This window comes from Bombus pyrosoma, linkage group LG14 (assembly GCF_014825855.1).
Source record: "Bombus pyrosoma isolate SC7728 linkage group LG14, ASM1482585v1, whole genome shotgun sequence".
NCBI classification, from domain to species: Eukaryota; Metazoa; Arthropoda; class Insecta; order Hymenoptera; family Apidae; genus Bombus; species Bombus pyrosoma.
Window position 1 is genome coordinate 6,338,597 of NC_057783.1, and position 18,079 is coordinate 6,356,675.

At 37.4% G+C, this 18,079-nt stretch overlaps 1 protein-coding gene across 4 annotated transcripts in view; it reads left to right on the forward strand.

Annotated features, from left to right (window-relative positions):
• Nucleotides 1-18,079, forward strand: part of LOC122574635 (zinc finger protein 521) — a 132,706-nt gene that overhangs the window by 33,968 nt on the left and 80,659 nt on the right. The window lies entirely within an intron of this gene.

The window sequence follows — 18,079 nt, forward strand, 5'->3', positions numbered from 1 at the left end:
GTGAATTAATTTCACAGGCTTGAAATCATAGTTGTGACGTTACATAAACACGACACTGTATATGTGATCTCATGATACATTCCAAATTACACAGCGGGACATTATACAAACCTAAATTCGTGCACGTGCATGATCATATCTGTCCAGAGCTGGAATAATGATCATAAATTTTCGCTTGCAGCAACACCTAGCTGTTCAACAATGGTGAACGATATTACGTATAGGAGTGTGACGTTGTTTCACATATGTGTGCTAGTTTGAACTCTTATTAAATCATGGATATTAATTAGAGTCATAGATGATTTTATTACAGACAGCATAAAATCAATTTTCTAATAATCTTCGCCTATATATTCATTTCTTTATAATATAAAAATTCTTAATAATCTTTTTTCTCCAGTTAAAGACTAGCATCCCCCTTCTCTTTGGATACTTTCGATAGAAAAAGTACTCATTCTTTGGAAAGTTATGCTGTTTCTCCTCTTATAAATTTTCCTTTAATCTGTTCCTTTTTGTTTGTAATTTCTCAAAATCTGTAGGATTGTAAAATTAGAATGTTGTCTGAGCAACAATCGGTATTTCTACTCGCATGAGATACTTCTGGACAAAGATCTTTTTTCTGTATTATTATACAGAATATTACGTAATATTGTACAGAGAAATTAAATCCTTCCAATTAGTTTTATCGTGTGTGTGCATCAATGTTTGTTATGCAGTGACGAGTACGTTAACGAAGAAGAGTTTCTCTCTTTATAATAAGATTAAATCCTTTCATAATAAAATAACAGTTTTCTAACGCTCTTATAGAATAAGTTGATTTTCTTCAAATCTATAGTTCGCCAATAATTTTCGTTTCTCACTACAATTTACCTCCCTCTGAACGTCCTTTATTGATAACACTTAACTTCGCGATGATCACTGTCAAACCGTTCGTTATCAAATTGTTCATTATCAAATTGTTTCTCGATAAACAGAGATAGCGACGAAACGAAATTCGAAACGAACGGCCGTGCATAAATACAAGTGCAGCCGCGTAAAATACGCGGCTACGAGAAACATTCTGGTGCCAGTTGTAAATCAACTCTCGCGTTATTCGACCAGCTTTCCGCGTGCAAGCGTGTAAAAATGCCTGGCGCAAAAATTGCATGGTTTTTTAATCTCCGCATCCCGGCGTAATTATTTTCTTCATCGTCAGGCGCGTATTTCGCTTTCGTAATTACACCCTTACCAGCGGCAACGAACGTTGATATTCCCTTTTTACGGGTTCCCTGTCACGTTATGTTCACCAACTTGCAACATTTTTTCTTCTTCCTTCACATCTCAAACCAATTTCTATTCAGGACGTTTGTTATTTTCCAACTCAATACGATAGCATTCTGAACATCATTTTTGTTTTATCCGAATATCGTTTTTAGAGGATGGAAGACCCCGTCGATGTTGAATCGAATGAAAGTTAAACAGTTTGTTGAAATATACGCGTGAAGCGAATCTCGAAAGCTTTCCAATAATTATTCTACCAAATATTTGCAAATCTGTTACGTATTTTATACGACATTTTTGAAAATGTCGTTAGTATTATATTGGTAAAGTTCGAACAAGTATGAAAATGTATATAAATGTTGCAAGACATTTTTGTTGCAACCATTCAAATTCGTTAAAATATTAGTAATCAGCATAGTAAAGTTTCGAGCATATAGTTAGTGCAAAAGGTAGCTCATTAAAGATAATGAAGCTTATTATTAGAACGAATAATTCATCGATATAATGAACAGTTCAATGAGTAGGGTTCATGGAATGAGTTGAAATATTTTTCTATATTTATGAGAAACCTTTTGTATGCATGTTTTTCTAATGTTTGCCAATATAGTCATGAAAGACTTGCCTCACTTTTCTTATGTCAGAATTGTGGATGTTTTAGATATCAATATGTTCTAATTAGTCCGAAGCTAGGCTTATAATCAATTAATGAAATCAACGTTATAAAAAACGATTTATACATTGACCTATTGCCATTAAAAAATTAAACGATCCTATAAAAACCTTTGTTACGAGGTCCACAACTTCGTGATACAGTTAGATGTAGTTCTTTTTCTGTGATAATTGCAGATGCACTTATAACAATTACTTAATATAATTTCCTTCAAAAAGGTGTTAGAATATTTTTTTATTCACCTGCAGTAAATATCTTGCAATTCCTATATACATTTTCCGATTCGTTAAAAATTTTATCAATATAATCGTCGATAGTCGCTGCTTATTACGTATTTTACGACATATTCGTAAAGAGCTTGTACAAGCATTATATTTTATCGATATAATCGTGACAATCGTTTCAAATTTGTTCATAAAAATTTTCAAGTATCATATTATATCGATATAATCATGACAGAGTCGTTTCTCATTATGTGTCACTTACTCATAGAAAATGTCCATATGTGTTATGTATCATCGATATAATCGTGGCAGTTGTTTCTCATTAAGCGTCACATATCCGCAAAAATGTTCTATTCCTGTCCAAACGCTCTCACGACCTCTGACACCTGGAATTGTGTTAAAGTATAACATCTGCGAGTGAAAAAACGTTAAAAGCAAACGCAAAAGTAGAATATTTTCAGTGGGGTAACGGCACGATCAAAGTTAAATTGACTGTTTGATCTCTGATTTCTAATGCACTTTGTCACCCCCGTCGCCACCTTTTCCTCCTTCCCCCTTCCCCGCTTTTCCCATTTGCGTTTCGATGCGTGTGTCGCGACACACCGTGTGTGAAACAGCTAGCCCGCTATAGTGGTAAAGTATGATACGGTCTCGAGCGACCAGACCTTCCCATTCTATCATTATAAACTCGCTCTCCCGGCACCGGTGCTCCCTGTTCATATCTAATGCGATTGTACTCACGGTGGTAAACTCGTGGTAGCCGCAATTGCAATTGCAATTCGATGGAGCACGTCGACGGTTCCGAAGGTATCGTTTCTATCAGATTGATGCGCGCTGATTAAAGGAATCGGTTGTTTTACTGATGGGTTCCCTGCCGTCTGTTAGTACTGAAGTATTAACCGGTTAACTGTTTTTGACGAGTATACTCGTCGAAAAGAAATGGCAACATTTCGCGTTATGACGAGAATTCAGAAGACAGATATTTCGCTGCAACTTAACTCTATATCACGACAGCCACACATACTCCGTGTTTGACGAGTCGAAGGACAAAGACAACGCGAATACGAGGATACCGACGAGGTATTTCGAACTTTCGCACTTTTGAATTTACCATCGATGCACGAAAGTCCTCAGTCTATTCGTTACTTGTGGATTCGAGTTGCCACGTACGTATTCTTCACGTGAAGCGCTTGTAGTCGTAAAATTAGTTACAAGTAACAAGGTACTCGAGTTTGTTGGGATAAAAATATTTCAGCCCGGAATTAATCCTTCTAATGCAAATAAGAAAATCGTAATCATAATATCAAATATGAAATCGTAATTCAAATCACAATTTTCTTCAAAATGAAAGAAGAATCCAATTGTAGCAGATAAGCGATTCAAGAGTGGGAAAGGCTGAGATTGCCAGAGTGAAAATTTTGAAAAGGTTCAAGGAGAAACGAGGCACTCGAATTTCGTTACGATAATAATGTTCCAACTCGCGATTAATTCTTCTAATCCAGATAAATAAATCAAACGGAAGGCAAATCCAATTATAGGAGATAAGCAGTGTTTTAAGAATAGAAAGGAGCCAGTCGATTCGGTGAAAAGTTACAGAGGGAAAGGAGATGGACTACCACCTGTTATTCGCGGGCGTAAACGAATGAGAAAGCCTGGAGGAAGTTTCCCAGGCTCGCTAATAACTTGAAGGTTCTGGTGCCCGTTGTCGAGCCGCTTTAGTTTCCGCGGTAAAACTTGGTAACTCGAGGAGATAAAGGTTAGAACGAGTCAGTGTCCCGAGGCCATACTAACGATCCTCCTTCTAGATCGTGTTCGTATCTCATCGTTTCATCTTTTGCTCCAACATCTCGTCTTCCAGCTAGTCAGCGAGTTTTGTCAGCCGTTTCTTGATGGAAATTGTCTCTTTACCCTTGATTTAGGTTAGGTTAGAAAGTCAGGTTAAAATTTGATGATTTAACCCAGCTACGGTGCCCAATTCAACTACACGCTTAAGGTCCTCGGGACAAAAGTGACCCCTCCAGGTAAAATTTGTTTCTTTAATATTGACTTTGTAAGTAAGGGATCAAGAAATGTAACGATATACTGTTGTGTCTTTTATAATGGCTACTTTCTTCTCGTAAATAAATAAATAAATAGATAATGTCTTTTATTAAAAAAAGAAAAAAATAACGGTACATTGTATCGAAGTTATTTATCTATGGCAAGTCGCGTTACCAGTATTGTGTATTAAATTTCGAAGCATAGATATTCCAGTAATTTGGAGGTTTTCTTCTTTTTTTTTTTCAATTTAAAATCGGAAATTTCGAAGTGGCAATAAAATTTACGATGAATTTCGTGTATCAATTATCACCGATGGTGTACATTAAATTTCAGAAATCCTGTAGCAGCACAGGCTAATTAACACACGCACGCTATATATCGGATTTCAAAGCGTCGCGTCTCCCCCGATCGGCGAATTTAAACTCCATTCGAGAGGGTTGACGCGTGGGTATTTGATAGGACGAACATGTGGGAGTATCGAAGCCCACGCGAAATTCTAAGTCTTCAATTAATAATACCAGCATTCGTGTCGCCGCATGGCAAATTGCATATACGTGCACTTTCAACAAAAGATCAATTTGCTCTGTTATAGGAATTAATTTTCACGAACGTAAAATGTATCGATCAGGAAGAAATTCATTTCTCTAATGAAACATAATCCCGGAGTCAAGAGCTAAACAAGGGTTTTTTGTAAATTTTAAATAATCGTGGAATTTATTTTAGGGTGGTGAAGACATTTTTGGTGGTTTGATTTCGGTTTGATTTTAATTTATTGTAGGTTTTATATTGCATCGTTTATTTTCAAAGCGTAGGTTTTTTTTCGAAATATCGAAATGTTTGCGTTTCTATCGATTGGAAAATCCTGATAACATCTGTAATTAGTTCGTCCACGTTTCTGTGTGTTCAAGTAGATGTAAATTCATTATACAAATGGTTTTCTCTTTTGAGAATCAATTAGATCAATGTTGTTTTTTCAGGATTGCGAATGAACTTACACTTTCAAAATTATTGAGTTACACGGTTCGTTGAATTTTAATTACTTAAAATCTCTGTTTTGTCTTTTGGTCCATTTTTGTTTATAGGTATCTATACGATATTTGAAAATAAATCGAATGAAACTAAATGAATTGAAATTATTATATTTTTATGTTAAACCGCGGTGAACACGTCTGTCTCGTTATCAAACTCTAACCACATTGAGAGATTATCCATTTAATCTTAGGCTTGCATTTCTGTACGATATAAATATTCTAATACTATAATATAAAACTATAATACTGTTATTCAGTTGATAAACAATTTTTAAAGGATTGAATTAAATTATAATAGTGGTGATAATTTAATAAATGTAATAACAATTTACAAATACATTATCGAATTGTGTTTGAACAACTTGTTTACATTGGTACATGCAACATTATGTCAAATACAGAGATTAGGATTATATTCGCTATTATTCGTTTTTGATTGTATTGGCTCTTCGATTGTTTGGACAGGTTACAGATTGCAGGAAATGGGTACATACCACTTTCAAAATTGATGATTATGCAATTACATCTACCAACGAAATTTCAATTAATTACGATAAACCAGTATTTTAAGATTTAGATTATAAATTATTCATAAATACAAATTCCACGTTAAAGTATATGTAGATCTCTCGCTTTCTCGATTTTTTCAAAAAAGATGGAGCTTTACAATCTTTTCGAAATAAACGGTCCGTATTGCAGGAGTAATTTTCATACGAAATTCCACAGAATAAGAATTCCTTTGCGACAACTATTAAGTTAAAAATTGATTTTAATAAATTCGAAGTAACATTTGCAAAATATATCAGGCCGCAAGGCAAGAAGATCTATTCCAGCGTCGATGATCTCCCTCTGCTTATGAAACTAATTTTCATAAATTAAAAAAGTTTCTAAAGAACAGCATGAACTTAGAATAAATCAGAGACACTCTTCGCCAATAGTGTCCTTCCAGTCAAAGATTAATTTTCACGAATTTTAAATAATATTCGAAATTTGATATATTTGATAAATCCGGAAATGTATCGCGACAAAGAAAATGTAGCGTGGACGATGTTAATCTTCTACGCTGTAGAAGTAGTTTCCATAAATTTCAATGTAACGATCCCCGTGAAATTTTCATAAATTTAGGCATAAAAATAAGAAACTCCTTTCAGGAAAAATAACTTCAGACGTGAAAGATTAATTCTCGTGAATTTAGAATAATATTCGTGAAATTCGTGAAGAGCGAGAAACTGTACGGCGGTGTCGATGATGTTCCGGAATACGGTATTAAGCTGCTATCGAAATGTGACGAAGCTAGAACGGAGTATCTGGGGACTTGAAGGCCGGTAGCACGAGCCAACTTAACTTTCGCGCGAACATATACGTATCAGGTGCTTTGCTAACTTTATGCTAATCTTTCTCTCCTTCGGCTGCTACGCGTTTCAAGCGAGTAGTACATTACGTAGGATCGTCTTCGTGTCTTTCCATCGTATTTCATCCTCCTTATGTTGTGATAATTAAGAAGACCAAAAGAGAAATTGCTACACGATTTTCTTCCTCTGTCTGCTACTTTCTTTTTTCGGAGATGTAACACGCATTCCTAGACGAGATATTCTTTCTGTTTCTACTTTCTTTTTTTAAATCTTCTTCAAGAACGGCTACTCTATAATCTTCGCATATGCTCGTTAGTTGAAACAAATAACAAAACGTAGTCGATTCTACTTACCAATTATTCACTAAATGGCAATGTCAGGCTTCTTTAATCGGTTAGCTATCGCGATTATTTCGAAAAACGTGTAGCTAAAATGTGTAAGGTAATAGCAAAAGGTAAGCGATGACGAGTATACTCGTCAAACACAGAGTATGTGTAGCTGTTATAATGTAGAATTAAGTAGTAACGAAAGGACCGTTTTATTTTTTAATTTTATAACCGACAGAGCTCGTCGTAGCACCAAACATCGCCACTTCTTCGTGACGAATATACTCGTCAAAACGGGATCGTGTGAAAGTTGAAATAGGCCTGTCTTAAAGACCTTCCACTCCACGTGGCGCTCTATTTATCATCCGTAGCTAGCACAATGAGTGAGAAAGCAGTATCGTCATTCCTTGCATATCGCGTAATTATATTATGTTTTCAACCCTGGGCGTCACAAAAGTCTCTGAAATTTTGACAGATTGCGACCATAGTTTATGGAGAAGCCGAGCGTTTTACTGGAATATAAAGTTACGGAGAAACTCCGGTTTATATCTGACTGACCTTCGTATCACGGCATTAAATATTTCGTATTAGAACTCGATCTAATACGAAAAATCTCACGTTCGATACGTCACAGCCGATGAAACATCCAAACAGAGATTAAAACAGAAATTAAAGTCCGCGCCAAAAAACCAACTACATCGGCCGAACATAGGTTGGTTTTCAAATGATCGCTCAGTCAATTGCACAAATTTCACCAGGGCCCGATTTTGTTTGCTCGAAACAAACAGGAAACGGCCGTGGCGTTATTGAATCGACGGTGCAATTCGATTTCGCGAAAAATCACCCTCGCACGGCGCACCCCACGCCGTGATAGATAGAATGGAGAGAGGCGAGGGGTCGCGCAGCACCCTCTGGAGCACCCTTTCGTTGGATGAGCGGCACGTCGGAAGGTACTGCTCGGTGTAATAATTTCGAGAGCCATCTCGCGCTAATTCTTCGACTAATCGGCTACGTCGAGCCAACCTACGGCCAGATCGAGGGAGAACTTACGGTCTCGCGACGTTATGTTTATGATACGCAGGTGTGTACGCCGCTTTATGGTTCGTATCTTCTCGTGAACTATGACCTCGATCGATACACGCGATACATTCGACCGTCAGAAATTTCGCCAGGATCGATCTTGCTATGTTTTTGAAATATTCCGGCGAACGAGCTTTCCTTGATTATTTTGGGAAGTTTCATGGAGTTCATTGATAGATTTCGTTTCTTCTAACGTAGCACATTTTTTCTCTAGTTATCCTCGTTAAAATCGTATCACAAGATCTTCTAACATTCCCTGTCAGTCTTTCAAAACTCACCTGACATTCTTACCACTCTTCCCTATCGAGTCTAGCGACGATTCATTTATCAAGAGACACGTCATTCGTTTCGAAAAATGCGCAACGATCTTCAAAAACTTACTTGATGCACTTAACTACACCCTTCCGTCTCAAACCCACGATTTATTCATTTCTGGCGCGCAATGAGGAACTACGGTAGTTCGTTTCTTAAAGTCTACGACGCATAATGTAAATGGTAATTTTTTATTTTGTATGACGAGTATACTTGTCAGACGCAGTTATCTGGTTGAAAAATTGTATTCGGAGAATGTGACGTTAAATTCCGCGAAAACCTGTATCGCCCCGTCGCCCGTTTAACCCCACGTTCTGCAGCCTAATATACTCGACGCTTTTCCCTCCCAAACGATCCGCGGGATCATTCGTTTTTGGCGCGTAAAAAAGAAAGAGAGAGAAAGAGAGAGAGAGAGAGCTGCTTGGTTTCGAAAAGTCGTCGCGGGCAAACGGTTCGGGTCTACGGAGACGTCCCAGCAGGGACATCCGGCCAAATTAATTCCTACGGAAGCCACCGGTATCTATATCTGTGTAACACACACACACAGTATCCACTCGCACACGTATACAATCGCGCGTCTTCCTCTTGATATACAGACACGCCACTACAATCTCGTCCGGTTGCACACAGACGAGAAAAGCAGGCGATCCGTGTGCGGTGGCGAAGTACAAGGAACAGCCATCTTTCTCAGAAAGAAATTAAACTTTTCCCCAAGGTATACTTTCTCCTCTTCTCTCCTTCGGTGCTCCCTTGGCCTGCACTCCTTTCTCTCTATCGCGAGCTGTTAAGGTCACGAAGGTCAAAGGAAACACACCAGGCACGCAGGACGTCCTCGTAGGATGCCGAAGGGTGGCTCTGGCCAGCCTATTGCTATTGTTTGCCCCGTTCCCTGGGGAACTGGCCTGGCCCTTAACAGTGACATGTACAGTTCACACTGTACACCGGGTGTCTTCGTGATATTGTAGGATTTCTATCAATGACGGGCACAATCTGGCTAACGGTTTCAAAGGATTGCTGGATAATAAATTGGATCGCTGAATTTCTTATCGTCCCATGGTCTTTCGATGGTTTGAAAAATTACACGGTGAACTCGGCTTTGACACGATACTCATTCGTTTTAGGAGTGTCACGATACTATACAGTATGCATTGTTCTTTTTGTTGTTTTTTTACATCGTACGATTTTTTACAGTATACGATTACATGTATCCTATAGATGTATGAATGTTTAAATGGTATCTACGTGCTTAATTTGCTATTCCCTAATTAGCTGTTGGTTAGTTAGCGTTTTGCACACTTCCACAGGCAAAAGATCTTAGTAGGTGTTAAAGATCTATTTCTTTTAGGAAACTTACAGTTTTGATGCAATAGCAAGGTAGATGTTCAAAGGTGCCGTGGGTGTTGCAGTATTCACGGGGTGGCGGGTTCTGTTCTTTGCCAAGCTGCGACTGCGTAACATCGTAGCGAACTATACTGAGCCTGGTTATTTGTATTATTACGTCGTACTTTTACCACAAGTTATTCCATCCGTTTGTTATCGTTGCTCTTGTAAGATGTTTGTTTCTTACGTCTTCGTTACAGTAAAGCGTCAATTATCCGAACCAATTAGGACCGAGGTGGTCCGGAAAATCGAATTGTTTGGATAATCGGACATGCATGTACTTATCCGGTTAATAAATACAGGAATTTGCCCCAAAATTATTTATCGAACGCAATAGCATTACTGATATAATTTCAGACGTAATGTACATAATAACGTAAAATAGTAATTCATTTCTGACAAAAAACTCCGAAGTAACAATATACGTACAGTTATTACATACATACGGAGATATGTATACTCTTTTACAAAAAAAAAAGAAAAAAAAAAACAGTTGCATGTATGCAGAACATGTATACAAAATACATGTACAGTACATAGTGATTACTTACGGTGAATGTGACGAAAGTTTATTTTTTAAAGTAATAATCATTCCGCTTCGAAGAATTAGTTGTGATAGCGACGATGCAACGCTGATTCAGATAATCGAGGCTCGGTTAATCGATGCTCTACTGCACTAGTTGGTTGTTGGAGTGTGGTGTTGCTTTCTTTCAAGAATTTCCGAGTTCTTATGTGAAATGGGTTGGCTGCAGGTGGTTTTTCGCCGTAACGGGAACTGGTGGACTCTTTTAGTAATATTTTATGCACCAGGTTATTGGGTGTTGCGAATATGGTCGCCGCGTAGGAGAGCTGTTTTCTTCGGAATTCCAGTCGCCTTAGGTTTCATGCGGCAAGAATGCCGTACACTCGACTCGTTCGCTATGTTTCTGTTATTATTCTGGCTGCTGCCTTATGCATAGCGTTTAGAATGTTAGGTGTGCTTGGCGATACTGAATTATATGTGCAACACATCATCCATTTTGGACTATATTAAGGCTTTACAGGTAAGGGAGCATCTCTCGGTTAGCTCCCCAGTTTCCGTTGGCTATGATTTTCATAATTTTTAGCCTCAGTGTACCATTATCCTTCAGTCGTATCATATTCATTAACCATCATCTTACGCAAGCCAGTTCACAATGTTCATTAAGCATTAATCCGAGTATTCTTTTCATATGTGTATGTATATCTCTATGTGATATGATGTATATATGCTTGTATATATGCAAAATGCATTGCAATTTTCATACTATATATATATGTGTGTGTGTATATGGTATGTATATATATAGTACGAGACGTGTTGTAATTTTCATACTAATACATGTATACATATCTTTTTAAATAGATAATTACAACACTTATAGCTACTTGAATATTTAAGAATAGAGGGAAAGGGTGGGAGCCAGCGATTATCAGCACAGCGAAGTATGGGCTCGTTGGAGGGATGGAATAGACGTTAGGATGGAGCCGATGGGAATTTTGACGAATTTGGAAATTTAGAATACGCGTGAGAAGAGCGCGGGGAATCAGAGAGGGAAGGTAGTTAGTACACAGGAGATAGTTAGCCGTTAGTAAGAAAAAGAGAAAGCTCTGGCCTGGTTAAGAAAACTGGAGAGCAAAAAGGAAGGAAAGGAATTAGAGTCACGAGTTATATAAGGAATAAGCAATTATAGTCAGGTAAATATGTGGCTAATAACCAGGTTAATAGTAAATAGTCAGATAAGAGCTGAGTTAGACGAGTATAATTGGATAGGTAGGCAATAGTTAGGTTGATAGCTGAGTTACTAGTTAAATAGTCTGATAAGAGGAAATGTAAATATATCTATATATATCTAATATATATCTAAGATGTGAATTTACTTATGAGAAGGATGCATTGTTTAGAGCGTAAGATAAATAAGAACAACAATTATAGATCTTTTCATGGCCACGAGGCTGAAAACATATATTATTATTATTATTATCGTTACAACAACATATTTTGCAATACATCTATTTCAAATTGTTTATTCAATTTAAATAATTACAAATTTATCGTAAATTTACGATATGAGGAGATACGTAATAACGAAATTCATTTAAAAAGTAGAATTGTACCCATAATAATAAATGTAGCTTAGAAAGCGTAAATATGAAATGTCCAGTTCAAATTGTCCCGGTATTTATCATTTGAGAGATATAAACTTTATCTATTGGAAGGGAACTTTAGTTAGTGTCTCGCTAAGATGTCCGATTCTACTGACGCATATGGCGCGTCCCTTCAGTTGTTTCAATAATTTCGCTGACCCGACTTGGGCGATCTTATCCTCATCTAACGATCGTTAGCGATCTTCGTAGCAATTGTTAGTTGTTGTACTCATTCATTCCTGGCAAACCGGTTCGCACAAATTACGAAGCTGGAAAGCAAGTTCCAAAAACAAAAAATTCAATGATAACGGAAGTATCCAGTGAATCTATTTGTCTAATTCAATCAAAATGTACTCTCATTATGCGAACAAAAAATTATGGATAATAAGGAAAATCAAAGAATGTCTTCTATTACGAACTTCATTTACACTGTTTAAATTCGAACTGTTCGGTAGATTGAGGCAAATGGTGATCTCATTCTGGTTTTCAAAATGAAAGCAACGTTAATCATTTATAGAAAAATCGATTGTGATAAATTAGAAATTGGACATAGTATAATTAATAAAATATCTCGTTTGGAATAATCATAGGGTCACGACGAGGATTAATAAAACCAGCTAACCAGACTTAAGTAATTCGAATTTAATGTCCGTCACGAGACGTCCCGGCAATTAAACTCTCTGACAAGGCTCAAATGGAAAGCACGAAACTGTCTCGCGATATCATAAACCGTACCTCGAATCGTGAACTCTAATCGTGAGTTCTAATTTATTATATCTGTTTAATTATATCACCTAGATAGCGATCGAGAGTTCGTACAGCTGTTTCAGGAGTTCCTATCATCTGTATTAAGCCAAAAACGCGATTGAGTCTTCAATTTGATCGATCGTCGCGTTACTCTACGTGAATAATCATAATCATTATACGGCAACTATTATTATCTTCAATATTTACTATTAACATAGCAATCATCATGGCCATTGTTATTAGAATTATCATTAATTAGCTTCAGTACTATTATCATCAGAATCACCATTGCTATTATCATCCAGTAGCAGTGTAATTACCATCGTCATCGTCATTACCATCATCGTTATTTTCAATATTCGTTGTTAACATCATGATCACCAAATTCCATATTATCGTTATTGCAATAATTATTAGAGTATTAACAGTCGTATTACCATCGTCGTCATTATCATGATCTTTACTATCATCATTATATTATTCGCTGTTAACATCGTTGTCACAGTTACCTCCATCACCTCAGAAAACAACTCTTTCATCCTACCACATAGAAATTTAGAAATTCTCCGCGCATATTCGCGAGTATCTCGATCATTCCCGAAACGATACAGTTTAATCGTCAAAGAAATTCCATGAAATCCAGTCTGGCTTTCCACGCTGCAGTCCTCAAAGAAATTCCAGGAAAAACTCCGATAGAACTGTCAACTCTGTAACCTTTACAGAAAAATGAAAGCTCGAAAAAATCCAGTCGAACCTTCGATCTTCTAATCTTCAAAGAAATTCCATAAAATTTCATACAATGCAATCTGTAATATTCAATCTATCTTTATCTTTAATCTTTACAGAAGTTCCATAAAATTGCAAAAAGTCCAATCCGACTTCCAATCCCTTGACCTTCAAAGGAATTGTCCTTAAAAATCGAGCTAAACTTCGATATTAAAGAGAAAAATAATCTTCAAAAAAAAAAAAAAAAAACGAAAAATCTCCGATAAAATCTAATCTGATCTTCATTATCAAGTCCTGTCAACACTTAAAACGATCGACCGGAGCGGCAAAAGAAAGAAAACCGAGGGTGAGCCCGCTCGCGCGCGCGCTCTGGTAAAATCCAATTTAGGTCGAATGAGAACCAGCAGTATGAGAGTCACTGGGACGTTCCCGCGGGACCACTGGGAGCAGTGGGAAGCCTCTGTACCCGTGCTGGGGCTATTGCCGGCTACGCGAACGGAGGGGGACTCCCCAAGGAGGTAATTACCCTCCCTACGTTCGCCCAGCCACCCACAAGCCATCGCAACTTCAACTCCTGCCGGAGTTACATGCTAATACAAAACCAAAACCGGTTCCCAACAGCTTCGAGCGCCGCCGAAATTTATACGTGTTGGCGCAAAGACAATCGTAACTGTGTCGATCGTGCGTACCTTAGTCCTTTTCAGACCTCTTTTGACGGCTTAAAGAAACTTATTTTTCAATCTTGTTGACAAGGCTTCATGTTTGACGAATTTCTCTTTTTTTTTTTTTTGCAAATTATTTTGAAGTTATTTGAAGAAAATTTGCTAATATTTGTAATTTGAGAAAACAAATGGTAGGGCAGGGGCGGAAAGTTTAATGGAGAAATCAGTAGGATTCTAAGACAGTTGTTGCCACCGTCAACATACTGATAAGGGACTTCTTATAGCAACATAGAGTTATACAAAAATTTACTGTCCACCGACGATGTTTAGTACAAATTGAATATTTTTTATTGCTTTTTCTCTTTAGTTATTTTACTGCGAATTTTTTATCTCGGTCGAATCGTGTGTTCTTTGTCCGGTCAACTGCGTTTGACGAGTATACACATCGAACAAAAACTTCATTTCGGTGCGTTTGACGTGTATACTCGTCGTCGCTTGTATTTATTCACGCGCTCCGTGACCTAACCCCATGAGAGATTTCTAAAACTAAATAGCGCAGTTAACCGGTTATAATATAAAATATTGAACGAGGCAAGATTCGATAGAGTTGTTCGATAACTTCGACAGAATAAGTGTCTTAATGCTTATGATCATCAGTGTATACGTATCATGACGCTATATAACTATATCGTACGGTATATTTATTATATGAAAGAAAGCAAAAGCATAGCAAGAAATATGACTCGAAAAATCGAAAAGTTTTTCAGTGGAAACGCGAGCGCGTATCCCGCGTTATAACGTAATGAGAAATCTAAAATTCCACCAAGTGAAATGTTGTTTTTTTTTTTTGTTTTTTATGTTCTCCGTTCTCTCTGGTCGTTCACGTAGTATATTTCGGTGGCAACGACAAACTGATTACCAACAGTGTCCCAAGCGCGGCCTTGGAACTCCCAAAAGTCATACTCGTAAAAAAAGACTATTGTACACCGCGGACTTCCGGGTTATTTATACGAGTTATCTCTTCTCTGAAACCACGAACTGCGTTTGCTGCAACGTTTCGCGCCGCCCATGACTTATGAGCGATGATAATTCCACAAGCTTGAATGCACACCTTCTCCTTGCTACTTTTGCCCCTGCGATTCTCCTTTGTTCCCTTATCAATGAATTATTCCCACTTTCGAATAAACAATTAACTTTCGAACCAACTTTTCTACGTTGAAACGCAGTCGCCAGCGTCCTCGTGGATATCTCTTTTCTTTTTCCTCGTCCCTCCGAGGATAAAGTTGATATTCGCGAATTGCGAATGCTTTTACAATCGAAAGAAGTAGTTTAGGACGATGATTGGCCCGTAGGAACGGCTCTGTAGCGTGGATGGTAGTAGATGTTTTCAAGTTTCTGCAGCTTTCAGTTCTTAGTTGTGCAATTTTCCTTTATTAGCTTTTTGGCCGAATAGCTTATCGATATTCGCGAATTGCGAACGCTTTTGAATTTTGGAGGAGCTTAGAATGATGATTGGTCTGTAGCGGCGTATGAGTTAGAGGACAATTGAAATCATGTTGTTGTATCGATTAGTACGAGCTTCTTTGCGAACATTACCCGTATACTAATTTATCATTTTAAATATATTCGATGGTTTCAACAACGAGCAATCTCGTCCATTAAACCTCACCGACCAATCATCCTCTACACATAAATCTCTACAGGTCTGTTGTTTGGCATATGCACGAGTCTGTGACGCGGATGTTGGATTCTTCAAGTTTCTGCAGCTTTCGGTTCCTATCTCTCTGTGATTCTTCTTTGTTAGCGTAATACGAGCTTAGAGTCATATATTATCGAGTGCATTTTTACGCAAATTACAGGTAGCAATATTGAGAAATAAAGGAGATTAGGCCTTATTTTAATATTATTTTAAGTTGTTTTAATTCGTTTAATTTCTCCTTTCAATATTTCCTTTAGTTTCGACAATCCCTTTTCTTAAAAAAAAGGCTGCAATCAATTAATTACCGATCTACAAAACCTTCCAACCCTCGACTTGACATTTCAGCTCCGCCCTCTCTAATACAATTATCATCTCAACTTCGAACAACTCATCACTCATCCACAAAGAGTACAGAAATTCCAGGAAGCAAATTCCAAAATTCGTTCACCTTTGCTATAATGAAATTTAATCAATTGCAATTAATTATTTTAATGTAATTAATTTTAATTAATTCCTCTAACAGGGTTCCTCGACAGCTTGCATAAAGAAACTCTTTGATTTCCAATTTCTTTTCGCATCTCTTCTTGCCTCCTTATCGCCTCGTCGATCGCTGGAACGAAAGAATATTTTGACGACAAATATTAGATTGAAAATTCATATATACTGGATACATAATCACAACATTAGATAGATAGCCCGAAATCACAGCGCAGAAATGATTGAAACTTAGACTCGACCAATTTGGCTACTCGCATTCAGGTGATCCAAGCTTTTCTACAGCTCCCTTCTTTTATTATAGTCCCGAAAATCTAGTGGCGTAATTCCAGCCAATACAGAGGCTAATGGAGGTGCACATTGAAATTTCATGGGATTTCGGGCGATCGAGCGGAACGAACTTAGATACACGACGGTGGCACGGTAAGCGTGCTTTCGACCCTTTCTGCTACACGGATGGATATAATACGAGAAAGGGTGGAAAAGAGCCGCGACGGTCCCATGGGAGCCATACCCCGGTGATATTGGCTCCCATAGCCCATTCCTGTGCATAGGAGACCGAACCACCTTGGGCCAGCTGGTCGAGGAAAACTGGCCAAAATTCAAATTTCCCACCGGAGTATGCGCAACTTTAAGCGTAACTTGTACGAAACAACCACCGATATCCCCACGCCCTTCTTTTCTTCTCTGCATTCGCGATCGGATACTTTTATTTTTTATTCTTTTTTTTTTTCCTTTTTTCTTTTCTCTGTGTTACACCGTGTATCGATCATAGTTAGAGCAAAAGGACAGGGATAAAGGACAGTTTGAAAGATTTTTATCCAATTGAGATTATATGGATAGGCGAGAGGATTTTGTAAATATGCGTATTGTACAGGAATCCTGAGAGTCGGGGATGAACAATGATCGAAGATCTTTGGGGCAAACTTTATTGTACCGTTGATATCTTACTTTTAATTCGACGTCGATACTTTTCAAAGAATCTAATTTGTCAAGTATGGAAAGGCGTAAACGTGGTAGAAATTGCGAATGTGCAATTTACGTACTTTTCAGGTAAATTGGACTACGGCATTTATAGCAATTCTTTTAAACGTTTGGACATTTGGGATTGGTGAATCAGTTTATGAATTAGCTTCGTAATTTGTATGGATATGTGGAATGTGTGAAATACCTAGTTTATGAACTAACTGTATAATTTTTATGGACATTTGGAATTTGTGAATTACCTAGTTTATGAACTAACTGTATAATTTTTATGGACATGTGGAATTTGTGAATTACTTAGTTTATGAACTAACTGTATAATTTTTATGGACATTCGGAATTTATAGATTATCTAGTTTATGGACTAACTGTATAATTTTTATGGACCTCTGGAATTTGTGAATTAGTTCGTCAATTATTTTCATTATTTTCACGGGCGCTTGAACTTTGTGCATTAGTTCGTGATTTACCTTTATAATTTTTCTGGACATTTGGTGTTTGTGAATTAGTTTATCAACTATCTTCATAATCTTCTTGGGCACTTGAAGCGTGTGGATTAGTTAGGTGAATTAGCTTTACAATCTTTGTGGGCCTCAGGAATTTGTGAATTAGTTTGTCAACTATCTTCATAATCTTCTTGGGTACTTGATGCGTGTGAATTAATTAGGTGAATTAGCTTTACAATTTTTGTGGGCCTCAGGAATTTGTGAATTAGTTTGTCGACTATCTTCATAATCTTCTTGGGCACTTGAAGCGTGTGGATTAATTAGGTGAATTAGCTTTACAATGTTTGTGGGCCTCAGGAATTTGTGAATTAGTTTGTCAACTATCTTCATAATTTTCTTGGGCACTTGAAGCGTGTGGATTTATTAGGTGAATTAGCTTTACAATGTTTGTGGGCCTCAGAAATTTGTGAATTAGTTTG